Source organism: Arvicola amphibius, chromosome 4, assembly GCF_903992535.2.
Source record: "Arvicola amphibius chromosome 4, mArvAmp1.2, whole genome shotgun sequence".
In the NCBI taxonomy this organism is placed as follows: Eukaryota; Metazoa; Chordata; class Mammalia; order Rodentia; family Cricetidae; genus Arvicola; species Arvicola amphibius.
This window is the reverse complement of record NC_052050.1, coordinates 33,093,426-33,110,188: the sequence shown is the minus strand read 5'-3', so window position 1 is coordinate 33,110,188 and position 16,763 is coordinate 33,093,426. Positions and strand designations below refer to the sequence as shown.

The following is a 16,763-nucleotide window of genomic DNA, read 5'->3' as shown; positions in this document are numbered from 1 at the left end:
CAGCCTGGGCCCCGGGCGCGCGCAGCCCCGCTCCTCCCCGCGCGGCCCCACTTGTGGCCTCGGCGGCAGCCGTGCAGGGACAGCTGCATTTCTCGCAGCCCGCCGCTAGGAAGCCGGCCTCGTCTCGCTTTCTCCGCCTCCCGGCGCCCAGCCGCGCCGCCGCGCCACCGAGCCGGGCCCGCAGCCGCCGCCGCCGCCACCGAGGGACCGCGCCCCTCCCCCGCCGCCCGGCCCCAGCGGCCCGCGGGAGCGGACGCGAGTGCGGTGCTCGGTAAGACCCCGATTCGCTCTCGCCGCCCCTACCGCGAGCTCGTGGGCGCCGCGCTCCACCCCGGCCCGGCGGCCCCACCTTCCCCGGGAGCATCGCCGAGGCGCGGCCGCCAGGGCCCGGCCGTAGCGAGTTTGAGTCCTCGCGCCGTGGCCACGGCTTCCCGGGAGCCCGCGCCTCCGCGGCAGATCCGGGTGGCCCTCTCTCCCCAGCTGCCCGCCTCGTCCTCGGGCCCTGGGCGCAGGGGGCGTGCGGCACCGGAGCCACAATCGGAGGGGTGGTCACCGGCCGGCGCCGCGGGGAAGGGACGCAAGGCCTGGGGAGCCTGCTCCTCCCGGGTCTCCGTTCCCCGGTTCCCCGCTTTGTGTGGACACCCTCCCAGCTTCGCCCCGGCTGGGGGCGCAGGCTGAATGGCGATGGCGAGGCGGGGGCCCGGGCTGGGAGCTGAACTCCTTTTAGGGGGAGGGGAGGCTCGCTTCCTGCTCCCGCCGTGGTCACCGGTCGGCTCAGCCTTTTCAGGTCCCACCCGGTCCCCTGGGAGCTGCATCTCTCCGCGACCCGGCTGGGGAAAGTTCAGAATGCACTGTCCCCGCCCCTGCTCCCCCGCCCCTTGGACTCTAAGTGCCTGGGGCTCTGAGCTCCAGGGGGCCGGGGCTTGCCTTTACGCCTCGGTTTTCTCCTTGAGTAATTGCCTTGCACCCCAGCACGGGCTTGTCTATCTTCTCCCCTTAAAAATAAAGTTTTAGCTCCAAGTAATTTATACTGCTATGAAATTCCAGGGGAGGGTGTTTTAAGGGAGAGAGATTTTAGATTTCCCTTATTTGTTTGTTTATTGTGAGAATGGAGGCTGAGGGGATAATTGCAGTATAGTGATGAGATACCCTAGGGATGATGTTGGGGTAGAAGATCATGTGTCTTGATCTCCACCTGTTCCTCGGGCAGCCTGAAACCCGGGATATACGCTTTTTCTCTTATCTTGCAACACCCTGAGCCACCTGGCCCAGGAGAAAGGGTTCTGGGCGCTTCCTTCCCCTCACCCTCTTCTTTATCGGCTGATGAAATTAGCCAGGCTGCTCAAAGGAGGTGACGAAGGAGGTGACGGATACTAGTACTCTCCTTATGGATATCATTTCATTGTGAAAGTGTGGTCCCTGCTGGATCACGTGTGAAGTGGGGACTTCCTTTTAAATGGAAGGTGGTACCTTTGTGCCGCTAGAGGTTGTTGCATCCAATAGGATTATTGGGTTGGAAATCCCGTCTGCTCTCTGCTGCTGCTGGAAAGAAAAGGGGACAAGGAAACAGAGACTGGGCAGGGGCATAGCTCAGGGCTGGTGAGACAACAGCGGGGGTGAGAGAGGGGGAAAACCAGGCCGGTGAGTTAGACCAAGGGCCTCTTTGGGATCTGGTGAAAGCTATACCCAAACTGCACTTTCCAAACAGACCCAGGTGCTGGCGCATCCTCATGCACTGCCAGAGGGCTAATATACCCCCTTGGAACTAGGCTAGAGTTTGTGGTCTGTTCCAGGCATTTTGGAACAGATTCCTTCTTTGTGGCTAGTTAGTAAATAGTCCCAGGACGGCCAAAGCAGAACTCTTATGAGGTCCTTTCTCATGCCACTTTGAACTTGTGGCCATGGAGACCTGGAAGCTCTGGCCCAGCTCCCAGATCCCTCCAGTTTGCTAGAGGACAGGGGCAATTGAGGTGGCCATTCTTCCATGACAGAGTTTGCTGTCTGTGAGGTGTGGAGACCCTAGGCACTGTGTTGGGGCACCAGGGCAATTGAATCAGAGGAAGACAAAAGACAAGTGTGGGTGGGTGTAGGAGGCAAGTCTTTTGGGAACACAGGTTCATTTTAGGGACATGAGGTTGAAGAGCCTTATGGAGAGTGTTCAGTGTGCAAGATTCTTCTGGGGAAGTCTTGGAGCACATTTGCCCAGGAAAACAATCTGGGTGTCTGTAGGGCCTTCCATATCATGGACTTCAGAATGCAAGTGGAGACCAGACAGGCCACTGGGGCTCATCTCCTGTGCTGCTCCAAAGAGGGCAGCCCTGCTTTTCTTCTCCATGACTCCCTGGGCGCCAAGGTGCTGGGTGGTGTGCAGGTGCCCTTTCATCTATACCTACTTGGGATCTGGGTGAGTCCAGGGGTCTTCCATGTCAGACTTACCTGCCTCAGTACTGAGAAGTTTTTCATAGGCACACATCGCCTCTGATGGACCAGAGCGATTGAATGTCCTTTTAATGATGCCACTAGCATTGTCTTTAAAACCGATCATAAACAATAAATACAGTAACACTGCTTAGAAATGGAACTCCCACCTCATAAAATATGACAATGGCATTTTTTCCCCAGCAGCAAGGGTCTTCAGATTGTTGTTAGTGTGATAAGAAGTTCTGTCTCCACAGACCTAGCCTGCACCCCGCCCCATTCCATGCAACCCAGAGAGGAAAGTGTTTGGCATGCAGCACCTCTTAAATCTGTTTTTTCCTTCAGAGTTCACCAAAGTCATTCTGCTCTGTTACTAAGCAACAGAGCAGAGAATTTCCTAGAGCCTTGGGCACGAGGCTCACCTCTGACCATGCCAGGTGAGCTGGAGCAGGTGGTGCCTGTGGCTTGCTGGCTCCTGCCCATGTGACAAATAACCGTTGGGTCTGGAGACCCAGAATGACTAAGGTCTAGCAGTCTCTCATATGGGAGTTGGAAGCCGTCTTGGTGGCATGCAAGGCTCTTGTGGCAGGGTTCACCTGCCCTTATGACCAGGGTTTATTTTTTAGCTGAAGTTCTGGCTTCCAGACGTTGGTGAACTCAAGATGTTAGCTGCACTGGCCGCTCTGCTGTCTGATCCTCTCTGCTTCCTGCCTCCCAGAAATACCTCTCATGTGCCGGAACAATGCAATAGATTCCTTCCTAAGAGAGCAGCTAAAGTTCTTGTCTTCACAAGAAGCCATGAGCTGGGAGGTAGCTCAGCTGGTGGGTGGCTCGAGCACTTGTCTAGTTTGCACAAAGCCCAAGATTCGATCCCCAGCCCCTAAACTGAACACAATGGTGTAGGCCTGTCATCCAAGGCCTGGGGAGGAGGCAAAGGGGTCAGAAGTTCAAGGTCAAGGTCATCGTTGGCTACACAGAGAGCGTTTAAAACCCAGCCTGGGCTAGGTTAGACCCTGTCTCAAAAAAAAAGATTAAAAATAAAATAAAACCATTCATAAACAGTAGATGGAGTAATTGCTTGGGAACATAATTCCCCTCTTTTTTTCTTTTTTTCTTTCTTTCTTTTTGTTGTTTTTTGAGACAGGGTTTCACTGTAGTTTTAGAGCCTGTCCTGGAACTAGTTCTTGTAGACCAGGCTGGCCTCAAATTTACAGAGATCCACCTGCCTCTGCCTCCTGAGTGCTGGGATTATAGGCGTGCGCCACTATCACTGGGCTTCATAACTCCTTTTTAAGAAACATAACCACCGCTTTTCTACTGTGTCAAAGGTCTTTAGGAAGTTCTTGGTTGGATACCAGTGATATTTATTTATTTATTCATTTATTTGGTTTTTCGAGACAGGGTTTCTCTGTGTTGCTTTGGAGCCTGTCCTAGAACTCTCTCTGTAGACCAGGCTGACCTCAAACTCACAGAGATCCGCCTGCCTCTGCCTCCCTAGTGCTGGGATTAAAGGTGTGCACCACCACTGCCCCCGCCGCCCCCCCCCCCACAACTGGGTCAGATACCAGTGTTTAACCTGAACTTCAGGAAGCAGTCAAGCCATTTTTATGCCCACTTCCACCAAAGCGTCTTTGTGGTTGGTTGGTTTTGTGGTACTGGAATTTGAATCCAGGACTTTGCTGATGCTGTACCACTGAGCTCCGCCCCTAGCACCAGAGCTTATGGATCCCCAGCACTTACTTAGGCATCCCCAGGAGGCTCTGGATCTCCTTCAAAGCTTTGTAAATGCTTCAGTGTCTCATTCTTAGAAGGCGTCTAAGGAGGTCTCATATATGCGCTAGGTTCCTTTCATAGAAACTGTTGCTATTATTTCTGAATGTGGGCTCCGCAGTTCTGATACTTGTTACTAAGGAAAGAATCTTTGGTTAAAACTGTAGAGGCTGCGACAGATGAGGCGTTGCAGGGAAGGGACAACGGTGGAGGTATGGAGTTGCTGAAATGTCAGGGTGATAGAGAACGGGCGAAAGGACTCAGTATCAGCCACTCTAACCTGTTCTCTCAGAGTTTGCCCTGTGGGCTGTGGGCTGTGGGCAGCGGGATGGCTGAATGGCTTGTCTTTTAATGCTAGTGTTGGTTCAGAGGGACAAGGCACCTAGTGGTGTGTGGCAGGGTGGGCAGGGGAGAGTGGAATGGTGTGGAAGGCAACGCCGAACGGCTTCCTGTGAAGGAAGAGGCACGGGGGCTAGAGATATGGTATGGAGGATAAAAGCTCTTGCTTTTACACACACACACACACACACACACACACACACACACGTGAGTAAAAACGTAATCTCTCACTCCACCAAGAAGTCAACCCAGATGTGTTTTGTTTTTGTTTGTTTGAGACAGGGTTTCAGTGTTTAGCCCTGGCTGGCCTGGAACTTGCTTTGTAGACCAGGCTGGCCTCAAACTCAGATATCTACCTGCCTCTGCTTGATGGGATGTGTCCTTTTCTTTTTTTAAAACAAAAAAGATTTAAAAAAAAGAGTCATTTATTTTATATGTATGAGTGTTTTAGCCACATGTATATATGTCCCTGGAACACATGAGTAGTTATGTGTAGTTGTGAGCTACCATATGGATGCAGGGAATGGAAGTCAGGCCCTTTACATGAGCAACAATTGCTCTTAACTACTGAGTTACCCCTTCACCCCATTGTATGCATTCTTAATTCTCAGACTGGAAAAACGGCTTAGTAGTTAGGAGTCCTTATTTCCTCATGAGACCCTACGAGCTGACATTCATTTTTCAGATGAGGAAATAGACCTAAGAGGTAGCAAGAGGCTTAACAACACGTCCGAGATCATGTATCTCAAAGCGGAAGAGCTAGAAGTGGGCTGAGGGAGCCTGGTTGCAGACTCACACCCTTGGAGACATCCTCAGTAGCTCCCTGTTTAGTTGGTCGAGGTGGAGGTATAGGGGCTGTGCTCAGGGTCTGCTAATACAGTGGCCAGTGTCACTGGAATGGGTCCAGTAGTCTGTTAAGAACTGCTAGCCATCGCCTTTAATCCCAGCACTTGGGAGGCAGAGGCAGGCGGATCTCTGAGTTCGAGGCCAGCCTGGTCTACAAGAGCTAGTTCCAGGACAGGCTCTAGAAACTACAGGGAAACCCTGTCGCGAAAAACCAAAAAAAAAAAAAAAAAAAAAAGAACTGCTAGCCAGACAGTCTGCTGAGGCCTCACCAAGGCCTGGCCCTGCCCTCAAGAGGCCCGTAGTCTAGTATCTAATAATAAGATGATCATGTTAGTCTAGCATTCCGGTCACCCTGGCAGGGGCTGTGACAAGATGAAACACTGGGATCAGGGGTGTAGCTCAGGGGTAGAATATGTTGAAGCCCTTGCCCTGTGGAACGAGAATATGAAACCCTGAAGAAGGGGTAATTGCCAGTCGGAAGACGTGCTTGAGCTGACAGGCCTTCTTAGGGGAGGGGACTTGAGTGGAGTGAGGCTAAAGGTGACATCTGTCTTCCAGGCACTTGATCTGGCCGCAGCTGACAGTGTGTTCCTATTCTGTGGGGTTAGCACAGCCCTGTGACTGGCCCGTGGGCATGTGAAAAGGGTTAGGGTTTGGGGATCTTGTGACATCTTTGCCAGGGTGAGGCAGGAACCCTGCAGTGGGGTTGCCTACTGGATGCAATGGGCTTGCTTTTGTCTTTGAGTTTTGTATATTGTTGTTATTTTGGGGACTGTCCCGTTCTAGCCCAAGCTGACCTGAAACTTGCTACATTGGCCTAGACAGGCCTTGAAGTCTTAACAGTCTTCCTACCTCAGTCTCCCATGTGCTGGGAATATAGACATGACCTACCATGCTAAATTTCATTTTTTTCCCCCTGATACATAGTCTCAGTTTGTAGATCAAGTTGGCCCGGAACTCATTCTGTAGTCTAGGCTGGGCCTCAGACTCATGGTAATCCTTTTTCCTCTGCCTCTTCTCTGCCCTCAAAGTGTTGGGATTATAGACATATGTCATCATGCCTGGCTGCTTTCTTTTTTTTTTTAAAAGATTTATTTATTTATTTATTTATTTATTATGTACACAACATTCTGCCTTGATGTATGCCCGCACGCCAGAGGAGGGCGCCAGATCTCAGTACAGATGGTTGTGAGCCACCATGTGGTTGCTGGGAATTGAACTCAGGACCTCTGGAAGAACAGCCAGTGCTCTTAACCTCTGAGCCATCCCTCCAGCCCCTGGCTGCTTTTTTGTATGTGTATTTTTGGTTATTTATTTTTATTGCTTTATGTGTATGGTTGTTTTGCTTGCATGTATGTTGATACACCACATTCCTGCCTGCTCACAGAGTCCAAAAGAGGGTCTTACATTCCTTGGAACTGGAGTTACAGATGGTTGTTAGCCACTATGTAGGTGCTAGGAACCAATCTTAGGTCCTCTGGAAGAACAGCCAGTGTTTTAGCCACTGAACCATCTCTACAGCCAAGTTTTTATGGGTTTTAATAGCTAAGCAGTAGCCACATCTTGTAATGCCTTCAACGAGCACACTAAAGAGGTAGAAGTCTTGCAAGCTTTGCTGCTCAGAACACAGCCGTTCACTAGACAGAGGACCAGAGGTGAATAGATTTAAATTGCAGAGGGAGGACCCAAGGAGGATACAGGGAGGATGTTCCAGATAGGCCGTAACGAGCAAGAAAAGTGACTCATGAAAGCAGAGGGGAATGCCCCCCAACACAAAAGGCTTTGGAAATGGGAACAAGATTCATTTGTCTTTGTGGTTTAAGAAGCTTCATCTGCAGACAGGAAGCCGAAGTGGCGGCCCCGAGAGGTCCACGCCTGCTTAGTGACAGAAGCATGAAAGCTGGATTTTTGAGGTGGAAGGCTGCTCAAATCTGTCTTAACCTCTCCTTGTGCTGTGGAATCACTGGAGAGTGACGAGTGACGAAGTTAGCCTGTCCATGAATTTAGAGCCAAGACGTCAATCCTACTTGCTCAGCAGCTGGAACTCATGCCCTGGGTCCCCACTGCAGAGATGCTCTGTGGGAGTGACTCAAAGCCTTGGGAAAAGTGACAGGCAACCCGCATTTGTCAGATACTGGCTGCAGAGAGCATCAGGTCTATTCAGAAGATGGTTACCCTTGGAGTTCCTGGGTTATCATCTTTAGCTCCTATGTGAGCTCTGGGCAGACACAGGGGCCCCTAGCAAACACTGCAGAAAGAATGAGCAAACAGTAGGCGATCCGAATTTGTTCTCTTTGACCACCTGCTGGGCCCACAGGACAATCATTTCATGATCCCTCCTACTGACAGAAAAAGGATCGTGATAGGCTGAAGGGCAAGAGCAAGGTTATCGAAGTACATCTGGGGAGCCTTCTCAAAATACATAGTTCTTCTAAAGGTGGTTAAGCACCGACATGTTCATTTATTGTGGGTTTTTCCTGTCCCCTACTCCAAATATAAAAGTCTTCAACATTTAGGGAAAATGTGTTATGACAATCTCAACACTTTATCAAGATGGCTACAGAAGTCTCAGAAGAAAACAGGCTTGCTATCAAGAGGTACTCAATTAAGAATAAATCAGCCAGGTGGTGGTGGCACATGCCTTTAATCCCTGCATTCGGGAGGCAGAGGCAGGTGGATCTCTGTGAGTTCGAGGCCAGCCTGGACCAGAAGAGCTAGTTCCAGGACAGGCTCTACAACTACAGTGAAACCTTTTCTTAAACAAACAAACAAACAAACAAATAAAAAAAGAATAAATCAGCCTGGGCATAGTAACAGGTATCTTTAATCCCAGCACTTGGAAAGCAGAGGCAGACAGATCTCTGTGAGTTCAAGGCCAGACTGGTCTACATAGTGAGTGCCAGGACAGCCAGAGTTTATCTCACGCAGACAGGGTGGTGCATGCCTGTAATCCCAGCACTGAAAATCTTGAGTTCGGGACTGCCTGGAGTATATAGTGAGATTCTGTCTCAAAAGGGAAAACGGGATGGGGCTATGGCTCGGCTGTTAAGAGTGCTTACTGTTTTTGCAACCATGTTGGGTAGCTTATAACCACCCCTAACTACAGCTCAAGGGAGATCTGATGCCTCCAGCCTCCATGAACACCTATACTTGCGTGTACACGCGAGCACGTACATGCACACACGCAATTTAAGAAAAATTTTTTTAAAAACAGGGCTGGAGAGATGGCTCAGCAGTTAAGAGCTTTGCTTTTTCCAAAGCTGGGATTTGGAGCTTTGCTTGGGCGAAGATGCTCTGTGGTTGTGTCGGGCGGCCAAGCTCAGGAAATGATTTCACTTTGTTCGGGTCTGAGATTGGTTTCAGTTCCAGGCTGTACCAGGGGCCGGGTGCTGCTGAGAGTCAAGGGAGGAGCCAGCTGGGAGGGAGTGCCACTGTTGTCTGTGTACACAAGTGACAAGGTAGGTGGACAGGGGATTCCTGGGCTGAGCAGGGAAGAGAGGGGAATCTGAGGTGGCATTAGAAAGCAGCAGCTGAGTGACTGGAGGCTCGGCTGGGGGTGGTGATGTCAGGGTGGAGGCAGCAGATGAAGATATATGTACAGGTCAGAACCCTGTGGTACATTATTAGAGAAGACGGTCATAGAGTTAGGCCGAGGGAAGTCTCCCACAGATTACCTGAGTGAGGTAGCTCTCCCACAAGCAGATGGAGAAAGTTAACAGGCATGCTACAAGGTCAAATGCATCCAGAGTGTGCTGGCATCCTTAAGACGAGCCCCTTTGGGCCTGGAGAGAGAGATCAGCGGCGAAGAGTGCTCTCTGTTCCTCCAGAGAACCTGATTGCCAACGCCTATGTCAGGCGGCTGAGAGCCATCTCTAACAGTAGCTCCAGGGGAATCTGACTCATTCTTCTGGCCTCAGGGGCACACATGTGACATGCTATCACCCTCCCCCCAGTTTTCTTAGGTTCATTTCTTTTATGTGTATGAGTATTTGCCTGCATGTATGTATGTACACCACATTTGCATGTGCCCTTGGAGGTCATAAGAGGGCATCCGATCCTCTCAGCTAGAGTTCTGGTCACTTGTGAGCCGCCATGTGCTGTGTAGGTGCTGGGAACCAAGCCTAGGGTCTTCAGTCCCTATACATTTTTTTTTAAATAATTTTTTAAAGATTTATTTTATTTGTATGTGTGTGTGCCTGAGTGTATGTATGTGCATCGCATGTGTGAAAGTTCCTTGGAGGAGAAAAGTAGTTGACTTCCCTGGAGCTGTCATCTGGAAGAGCAGTACAGGCTCCTAGCTCATCCATTTCTCTAAACTGAGAGAGGGAGGGGGGAGAGAGAAAGAGGGAGAGAGAGGTAGAGAGAGGGAGAGGAAGAGGGAGAGGGAGAGGGAGAGAGAGAGAGAGAGATCACCCGTTCCTAGGACATAGTGTAAACCTGTAATCCCCCAGCACTCAGGAGTCTGATAAATTTGAAGCCTGTCTGGTATAGTGAGCTCCTGGCAACAAATGTAACTAACCTATGGTAACATTTTCTTTCATTTGACTGGCTTTTAAAAAAATGGCAAAGGCATGTTGAAGAACTAATTGTTGCAGATTTGCAGACCTTTGCAGGCTGGCCAGCCTCTGAGACCTCAAGCTGTCAATTTTCCCAAGACAGTTTGGGGCCAGCCGGGCGGTTTCACAGCACATTATTACCCTGGGAAGTCAGAGGTTTCCTCCGACTCACTCAGGTTGAGGCATACATAGACTTTCTTGTCCCTCTTAGCAAGTTATAACATCCTGCATTCGATTTTTCTTTTTCTTTTCTTTTTTTTTTTTTCATCTTCGAGACAGGGTTTCTTTCTATGTAGCCCTGGCTGTCCTGAAACTTGCTCTGGAGACCAGGCTGGCCTCAAACACAGATACGTCTGCCTCTGTCTCCTGTGCTGGGATTAAAGGTGTGTGCCACCACGACCCAACTGCATTTGATTCATTTGATTCTTTTTTTTGTTTTTTGGTTTTTTTTTTTTCGAGACAGGGTTTCCCTGTAGTTTCTAGAGCCTGTCCTGGAACTAGCTCTTGTAGACCAGGCTGGCCTCGAACTCAGAGATCCGCCTACCTCTGCCTCCTGAGTGCTGGGATTAAAGGCGTGCACCACCACCGCCCGGCCCTCATTTGATTCTTCAAAGACATGTGTTCGTTTTCCTTTTTTTCTTTTTCTTTTTCTTTTCTTTTTTTTTTTTTTTTTTTTTGGTCTTTTGAGACAAGTGTTTTTTTTGTGTGTGTAGCCTTGGCTGTTCTGGAATTCTCTTTGTAGACCAGGCTGGCCTTGAGTTTACAGATCTGCCTGCCTCTGCCTCTCAAGTTCCCAAGTGCTAGGATGGTAAGCTATCCAATGTTGATTTTATTTCCAAATGAGAAACCCAAACTTTAAAGGCAGAGAGGATCTTGAAGGTCACTGCCTGCTCCTAGAGGAACTTGTGATCCCAGGCCATTACGTGCATTGAAAAGTTGAATGATATCAGTTAAGGCCCCTACATATAACTCAGTTGACTGAGTGTTTTGGTGGCATGCATGAAGCCTTGGGTTCCTCTCTTCAGTGGTGGTTGGGTCTGGAGAGATGGCTCGGTGGTTAAGAGCACTATCTAGTCTTCCAGAGGACTCTTGTCCAATTCCCAGCACCCACATGGTGGTTCACAACCATCTCTAACTCTATAACAGTTCTGGGGGATCTGACACCCTCTTCTGGACACCAGACTTGCATGTGGTATGTAGACCAAGCTGGCCTCGAACTCAGAGATCCACTTGCCTCTGCCTCCAAAATGCTGGGTGGGATTAAAGGTGTGTGCTACCAGTGGCCAGCTGAGAGTAATAGTATTCCTTTTTTCTTCTTTAAATGTGCTTTGGTGTTTTACCATAGGTGTCAGGTGCCCTGGAATTGCAGTTACAGACAGTTGTGAGCTGTCATGTGGGTGCTGGGAGAGCAGTCAGTGCTCTTAACCGCTGAGACATCTCTTCAGACCCCGTAATTATATTCTTTTTAAAATTATTATTATTATTTTATTTTATTACTTAAAAAAATACCAATCCAAATTCCCACTTTCTCCCCTCCTCCCACTTCCCTCCCACTCCCTCCACACACCCTCCCCTCACCCCCTCCAATCTTAAGAGAGGGCAAGGCACCCTGCCCTGTGGGAAGTCCAAGGCCCTCCCCCCTACATCCAGGTTGAGCAAGGTATACATCCAAAGAGACTAGTATAGTAATGAGAGCGGCAGGCCTGCTTTTCGTCCTGCCCGGCTTCCACACGGCTAGCTTTACGCCCGAAATAATTACACGGAAACTGTATTCTATTAAACACTGCCTGGCCCATTAGTTTCAGCCTCTTATTAGCTAATTCTCACATCTTGCTTTAACCCATATTTAGTAATGTGTGTAGCACCACAAGGTGGTGGCTTACCGGGAAAGATTCAGCATGTATGACCTGGCGGCTGGCTCCATGGCGTCTGTCTCAGAGAGGAGAGGCATGGCGATTGCCTAACTTCCCTTCTTCCCAGCATTCTGTTGTTCTGTCTACTCCACCTATCTAAATCCTGCCCTATCAAAAAGCCAAGGCAGTTTCTTTATTAACCAATGAGAGTCCTCCATCAGACTAGGATCCCAAAAAGCCAGTACATGCAGTAGAGACAAATCCCAGTGCCATTGTCATTGGCCCCTCAGTCTGCCCCACTGTCAACCACATTCAGAGGGACTAGTTTGATCCATGTTTGTTCACTCCCAGTCCAGTTGGAGTTGGTGAGCTCCCATTAGCTCAGGCACATTGTCTCAGTGGGTGAACCCGTCATGGTCTTGACTTCCTTGCTCATACTCTCCCTCCATACGCTCTTCAACTGGACCTTGGGAGTTCAGTCCAGTACTCCGATGTGGGTCTCTGTCTCTGCTTCCATCTGTTGTTAGATGAAGGTTCTGTGGTGATATTTAAGATAATCATCAGTCTGACTATAGGGCAAGGCCAGTGCGGGCACCCTCTCTGTTGCTTAGGGTCTTAGCTGGGGGTCATCCTTGTGGATTCCTGGGGATTTTTTTAGAACTAAATTTCTTGCTAAGCCCCATAATAATATTCTTAAATGATTGTTATTGGGAATCAAATACCTGCTAAATCCTTAACCTGGTGTTTACCACAGTAGATGTTCTCCATAAACACTGCTATTATTGTTGTTTTATTTTGTAAAGTCACCTAGCAACTGTTATTAGTTCTGGCTCTTTTCATCTCATCCTGCTCTGTAAGCTGCCTGGTGTGGGTGCTAGGGACCAAATCCAATTTCTCTGGAGAAAAAAAAATTGTTTTTAATTTATTCATCAATCAGGTCTGATGGCGCACGCCTTTAATCCCAGCATTGGGGAGGCAGAGTCAGGCGGATCTCTGAGTTTGAGGCCAGCCTGGTCTACAGAGCAAGTTCCAGGACAGCTAGCATTACACAGAGAAACCCTGTCTTAGAAAACAAAACAACAAAAAAAAATTATTTTTCAGCAATTTCATACATACATAGACTATATTTAGATCATATTTGTACCCCATTCTCTTGTTCCCCTTCTCCCCCCATCCTCTGAGCCTCTTCTTACCAACAAATGCTCCTCCTACTTTCACCTCCTTTGGTTTTATTGACTCACTGAATTTAATAGGGATTGCTAGCAAGAGTTTGTGTGTGTGTGTGTGTGTGTGTGTGTGTGTTATCAGAGCATGGGCAGCTAAGCAGTGGCTGCACCACTGAAGAAAACGACTCCTGTGCAACTAACTGTGAGCCGGCTCAGCCTTGAAGTACAAGCAAAGTGTACGACAGCTGAGCTCAAGACTTCAACTCTTTGCTGGATATGCTCGGACCTGGGCCATGAGGACATGCTTGCGTTTAGACCATTTCTTTTCACACACACACACCATTGACTGGCATTTAGAGGTTTCACCGGATTCCTTGCCTCTGCTGGGAAGTTGGGGCTGTGTGGAGATGTCATCATTGAGTTCTTCTCAAACTGGAAGCGCCAGCAGCAGGAGTGGCAAGGCAGAACTTGGAGCATTGGGGAAATGCCGCTGTCGCTTGCTTGCTTTGCACCAAGGGTGAAGACAGCGTGCAGATGTGCTTGGAAATATTTGGCAGGCGTGCCTTTGTGTGAGACCAGGCCTACTCAAATGCTTCCCAAGTGACTTGCGCTGACCTTTTGTAAAATTGCTGACAGCCTAGGAACCTCCCAAGGGAGTCTGAAACATAGTGAAAGCTGGTATGGTCCCTAGCCTTGAGTCATCTTTGTCACGTATTGGTAGGTGGCACTCTCTCCCGAAGGGTGATTGGAGTGTTTTTCCTGGAATATGAAAAAGAACAGAAATTAATTTTGTTTGGCAAGTCCCACATCACTCCTTCAAGATGCTCACTGCCTGTTTGGGACTAGAGTGGAAACTGGCTTTTGATGTTGATCCATGGATATCTCGGGTTTCCCCACCAGGAAGAAGGATCGTGTTAAAATAAGAGAGTTTTGAGTGTGCAGACTATTATCCCGTTGGAGCTCAGCTGTGTAAGGACATTGCTGTTCTCACTGGGCCACTCCACTTTTTAATTTTGTACTTTCCTCTCCTTCCTGTCTTTCTTTTTTCTTTTGTTTTGTTTGGAGACAGGACCTTGTCAGGCCTGGTGGAAGGGCTTTAGTCCCAGCACTTGGGAGGGACAAGCAAGTGGATCTCTGTGAGTTTGAGCACAGCCTGATCTATGTGCTGGGATTATAGACATGAGCCACCATACCCAGCTGCTATGTACTTGGGCTTTGCCCTTGATAGTGCCCTACTACTGAGCCTTGTTTCCAGCCGTCCTTATACTTTCTCTTCTGAGCCTAGATCTCACTAAAGCGTGAAGGCCAGCCTTCAGTTCATCTGTAGCCCACACAGGCCTTGAACTTGAGGTCTTCCTTCCTCTCACGAGTAGCTCTAGTATAAGGCCCCTGCCACTAGACTCAGGTCTAATGTATTATTTTCCCCACGACAGCAAATGGTTGTAGAGCATACCTATCAAATAGAAGTAGACTTAACAATTCTATCATACAGGACTTTGGTGATGGTCCAATGAGAGCAGCCATATTTGCTATGTGCTTATTGGATGCCAGGAAGCTTTCTAAGCATGTAAGAGTCTTACTGTATTTATTCAACCCTAAAGGAGAGAGTGTGTTATTATTATTGTTATTAAAGATTTAGTGTGTGTGTGTGTGTGTGTGTGTGTGTGCGCGCGTGCGCACACATGCGCGTACATATGCCCATGTTTTCTGGCATGAATGTGGCGGTCAGAGGACAGCTTTTCCAGTGGTTCTCGCCTTTCTCCTTGGTGACTTTTTGTTATTTTGCTTTGAGGTAGGGTCTCAGAATGTAAGATTACTGATTTAAGGCATCTTTTTGGCTTTTTAAAACATCAGTTCCGTCAGGCCGTGTTGGCTCACGCCTTTAATCCTAGCACTTGGGAGGCAGAGGTAGATGGATCTCTGTGAGTTCGAGGCCAGCCTGGTCTACAGAGTGAGTTCCAGGACAGGCTCCAAAGCTATTGCTTCTAATAATTCTTTTTTAAATATATATTTATTTATTATGTATACAATATTCTGCCTGCTTGTATGCCTGCAGGCCAGAAGAGGGCACCAGACCTCATTACAGATGGTTGTGAGCCACCTCGTGGTTGCTGGGAATTGAACTCAGGACCTTTGGAAGAGCAGGCAATGCTCTTAACCACTGAGCCATCTCTCCAGCCCCAGGCTCCAAAGCTATACAGAGAAACCCTGTCTCAAAAAACCAACCACCTCCCCCGCCAAACCAACAAGCAAAAACAAAACAAACCAACAACAACAAAAAAACAAAAATATCACTTCCAGGGACCCAACTCCTGTTTTCAGGCCTGTGTGGCAGGCACTGTTACCTGCTGAACCGTATCTCCAGCCCCAGCAGATTGGATTGTTTCTAGTTTACAGAAGAGGAAAACTGAGGCACAGAAGGTCATCACTCTAGGTAGTCAAGGAGGTGGGACTTGAACTCACAAAGCAGCCGCTGGGTCTATACATGACTCACCAGGGTACTTGGTCACGGAACAGTGCTCAGATTCTTCCTTGAGTTGAGGGAGGGATAAACTGAACCTCGCAGCAGATTAAGTGTTCAGCTCGAGGTGCTGGGAGGCCTGGGGAGGCTGGTGCTGTGGCATTCTGGGGAAGCAGCTGTTTCTAAGTTTGGGACAGAGCTGAGGCAATTCTGCAAGGACAGAGAAGGGCCATTTTTGGATAGAGGTACCTTTTTACTCTCTGAGAAGAGGGATTGCACCCCTGTAGGCTTAAGATCCACATGTCTCCCCTTCCCCCTCCATGGCTCTGTATTTGGAAACCCGTCTTTAAAAAGAGTCAGCCCAGCTGCGTGGCTGTCAGGGTTTAGCGAACTGCCAGGAACAGTGGATTCTTGAGACAAGGAAGGAAAGGTGAATCAGGGATGGTCAGTGCCCTTAGGTGCTGAGTCATGGAGCAACCTGTGTCCAGTGGATGGAGGACCGGGGACGTAGATGACTTCCCTTTTCTTCTGAGTTGATTTAATAAGGGAATGAATCATCCCGTTAGGTTTTGTCCTGGAAAAGAGAGAGTTCCAGTGGCATGGCCTTTGACTGCAGCCAGAAATTGTGTCTGCCTGACCCTAAACAGACGCCCAGGCCTTGATGGCTCCTGCCCAGGGTGAAGTCCCTCCGGAGGCTTTGGAAGGGCTCTCAGCTTCCTGCTACCATTCTTGGCCCTGTATGTCCTGACAGAGTCCTGAGACCCTAAGGTCTTAGAGAGAAAGATATAGAGTGTGATTAAAGATAAAGAACTAGGGCAGGGAAGATGATTCATCCAGAGGATTTGGGTTTGATCCCCAGAATCCACATATAAAAGAGTTAGGGCTCAAAAATCAAAATAAGGGCTGCAGAGATGGCTCATCAGTTAAGAGGGTTTGCTACTCTTGCATAACTCAGGTTCTAGGAGGTACAGAACCTTCTTCTAACTTCCAAGGCAGCAGGCACACATGTGCTACACGGATATACATGGAGCCGGAACATTCACATACGTAAAATAAAGTAAGATGAAACAAGAGCAAAAAATAGTCAGGAATGATGGCACATTTATCCCAACACTTGGGAAGCTGAGACAGACAGATCTCTGTGAGTTCCAGGTCATCCTAGGCTATGTAGTAAGAACCTGGCTCAGAAAGAAAAAAAGCCAAGCATGGTGGCAAGTATTTGTAATCTCAGACCTAGGCAGGGAGAGACTGGAGGATCCCCAGGGCTTGCCAGCCTCTACTGCTTGGTAAGTTCCAGATCAGTGAGGGATCCTGTCTCGGGGGGGGGAAAGTAAGCAGGGAGCAGTGGTGGCAC

General features: G+C 48.9%; 1 protein-coding gene across 1 annotated transcript in view; it reads left to right on the top strand.

The window, feature by feature from the left end:
- The first annotated feature begins 201 nt into the window (after positions 1-201).
- Positions 202-16,763, top strand: part of Cuedc1 (CUE domain containing 1) — a 92,396-nt gene continuing 75,834 nt past the window's right edge. Inside the window, exon 1 of the mRNA XM_038327433.1 lies at positions 202-271. The gene's annotated coding sequence lies outside the window, so the exon portion shown is untranslated. The remainder of the gene's footprint in view (positions 272-16,763) is intronic.